This window comes from Aplysia californica, unplaced genomic scaffold (assembly GCF_000002075.1).
Source record: "Aplysia californica isolate F4 #8 unplaced genomic scaffold, AplCal3.0 scaffold00037, whole genome shotgun sequence".
In the NCBI taxonomy this organism is placed as follows: domain Eukaryota; kingdom Metazoa; phylum Mollusca; class Gastropoda; order Aplysiida; family Aplysiidae; genus Aplysia; species Aplysia californica.
Window position 1 is genome coordinate 21,479 of NW_004797307.1, and position 3,460 is coordinate 24,938.

The window sequence follows — 3,460 nt, forward strand, 5'->3', positions numbered from 1 at the left end:
GTTCACTTGTGTGTCAGTGTGCAGGGCTATATTGTATAGAGCAAACGTTATGTTTTAAAAAGATAACAATTAAAAATCTATTTTGATGTCTTTTCTTTCTTTCAGATAACATGGCTTCCCCTTCGACGACCCCTTATCCGCATGACACTGACTGTACCGATTTGTTTCTCATCGGGAAGACAGGCCACGGTAAGAGTGCCACAGGCAATTCAATCTTGTGAAGATCGGCTTTCAACACGTCAGACGGTGGCGAGTCGGATACATGGGACATCCAGGTCGGCTGGGCACGACGTCTGGGCCGGAAGGTCAAGGTCGTAGATGGCCCTGGGATTCGTGAAAACAGATTGGGAGGAGGTCGGGCGGCAGAGAAACTGGTCAAGGACATGGGGGAAGGTATACTGCAATGCCCTAAAGGGTTCAATGCTCTCGTTCTGGTCCTCAAGTACGGGAATCGCTTTACCAGAGAGGAGGCAGAAACTGTGGAGTCTCTCAAGCTTTTGTTTGGGACTTCTTTCATAAGACAGTTTTGCATTATTGTGTTTACCCACGGTGAGAATTTTGACATGTATAACAGATCCCATGGCAGAGACCTCTCTTTTGACGATTGGTGCCGCCGACAGACTGGGGCCATAAGACCACTTTTAGAGGAATGCAACTACAGAGCTGTGCTTTTTAACAATATGGAGCGAGACAGATGCGAAGCACAGCTAGGAAAATTGCTTGAGACTGTGGATAGCTTACAGAATGGGGGCAAGCGATACACAAGCCAGGCTTTTGATAAGTTTGCGAAAGAAAGAGAAAAGTTAATTGTCTTGGAGAAAGCTCCAGTATTGAGAGAGGAGATTCAATCAAAGATTGATGTTTTGGTAGACGACGCAAATAGCCTTAAGCAGATCATGGAACTGGATGAGGAAGTCACTGAGAAAGTTGAGCAGTTTAAGAAAGATGCCAGAAACCTCAGGGAGGAGATTGTTGAGCAAGATAAAAACACTGGCGTCTTGCAGCACCTTGATCAGGCTGTGGTAAACTTACAACACAATGTTGAGAATCATATGGTTGTCTTGAACTCAACTCTTGAACACAGAGAGAAAGAAAATGCCCTGCAGATAGTGCAAGCGAAGTATGATGATACCTTAAAACAACTTAAAGAAGAACAGAAAAAGAGAAAGACGGGTTGGGGCCGAATTTTGGCAGGTGTCCTAAAAAGTATAGCCGCGTTTTTTGTGTCGCCAGTTCTCGGCATACTTGTCATTGCAAATGAAATTGCGGAAATGACATCGTAAAGTACATTATGTTTTATGAAAGTCTGAACGAGAACCTGATAGACCAAACACCAAAATGCCTTCTTGCATCACGTTCTATTTCCACTGGAAAGTATGTCCCAAATACACGACATGTTGTGCAGTCCCATCATGTTAGGGGCACTGAACTAGTTGGCCAAGACAGTTATCGTTAAGTCATGTGAGGCTTCCATAAAGTGGTGATAAAGGAGGATGTGGGCCAGCGGAAATTAAACTTAACCTTAAGTTAGAACTTAACAATCGTACTTTTGTGCTTATTTATATGATATTGTAGTTTTATGCTTTCCAGTAGTGTTTCTGTACTTATGACTAATATACATGTACTATGGCGGTTTCCTTAGAGTTACGTTCTCATTCGATTCCTTGTATTGTGTGCTTTTTGTATAGATTGTCGAAGTGCCTATGACTTGACTTAATAGATGTTTTCCCCAGACAAAGTTTATCCTGAGACTGAAGTTGACTGTACAGCTGTGGACCCAAACTTATGACCCTCAGACCCATTGAAGGCCGCAGGAAGATCATATATTTTGCCGCCCCTACTTGGCATCATAGTTCAGTGTTAGGGACGCTCGAATGTGTACTCTCACGCACCTTTTTTTCGAGGTGTTGCCCTTTTGATTTTTTTTAAGGTCACAAAAAATTAAGGGGTAATAATACTGATGTTTGATAGCATTTGTGTATCCCAAATTCCAACTTAACTGTAACTTTTAACACAGTCTCAACTTCCTGGGAAGCATAGAGCTATAGGGTAAGCTGCCATTTTACAGGCGCTAAAACACTAACATACCGACAAGACCTTGCGCTATCTATGCCTGGGTGCCCATTCACACCGAGGTGAAGTGAGAAAAATTCGTGCAAAGTGCCTTTCCCGAGGACACAGTGCTGGGCCTGAGGTTCGAACCCCTGAACATGCGTACCGTACCATAGCTCTTCTGCTGATGTTTGTTGACAAGTATCAAATTTGATTTCAAAGTAATACTTTTTTTTTTAAAAATAATTTGACACTTTTCAATTCTTTTGTGGAATACTTCCTGCGGCCCAGGCCCCACTGACTCGACCTCCTGCGGCAATGTATGTACAACGTGTATGTGTTTTTGAGCATGTGTATGTGTGGGCTGTGAGTGCGTGCTTGCTTGCGTGCGTGCGTGCGTGTGTGAGTGTGTGCGTGCGTGCCCTATGTATGTTAAATATCCAATGTGCTGCTTCAATGTATGTAATTGCCTAGCCATGTGTTAAAATGTGTGGATGTATGGGCCAAAGGCCTTTCAAATCAATAAATCATTTTGAAATCTTTTTTTTTTAATCTCTCTCTCTCTCTCTCTCTCTCTCTCTCTCTCTCTCTCTCTCTCTCTCTCTCTCTCTCTCTTTCTCTCTCTCTCCATCTCTCCCTACCTCCCTTCCCTCCCACTTTTCTTTCACACACCATCTCCCTCACTCTCTCTATTTCTTCCTCCCTCTCGGTCTCACTCACTCCCTCTATCTCTTCTGAGTCTTCTCACACCGAGTCACACTACACAAGCACGTCGTGTGCACACTCATCAATGTAAAGTGTCACAACACGGTGGAATCAGGCGCTCGTCAGTTTTGAGGCATATAGAGTTATAATTGATATTACCTTGAAGCTTGTTTATTTGTTTTGCTTATTGTGAAAAGAACACATATCTGTCTGTCTTGATAAGTTGAATAGCAGTCTAGATATTTGAGATTGACGAAGGTGGGGGTCACCTAATATATCTGAAATAAAATTAGCCAGAAAATGGCCGCCAAAGTAACTTTCAAAGCTTGAGTGTCCTTTAAAAACTGCAATTTTACGTTGTTTGTGCCTTTGGTCAATGTTTTAAAGTAAAACGCACATAAATATATTCTGAATTGGACATGAAAGGTATTGACCAAAAAAAAAAAACCAAAAAAAACCCAAACAAATTGCTCCACAGTCAGAAAAAAAAGACGGTTTCTTTGAGTTCATTATTTTGACGAGGGCCGGATTTCTCCACGATGCCTCACCAAATGGTCATGCTGCGTTGCACACTACACGACACATCGATTTTATCGTTAAGCCCGTGTGTGTAGTGTGCAGAGTCCTCGATATTGCAGTGCAACCACACACATGCAATCAAGCGCATATCTATAATAACCACAAACGGGATGAAGTGGGGGGG

The 3,460-nt window shown here is 42.7% G+C and overlaps 1 pseudogene; it reads left to right on the forward strand.

The window, feature by feature from the left end:
• LOC101857313 overlaps window positions 1–2,595 on the forward strand; it is a 7,853-nt pseudogene extending 5,258 nt beyond the window's left edge.
• Window positions 2,596–3,460: the final 865 nt, after the last annotated feature.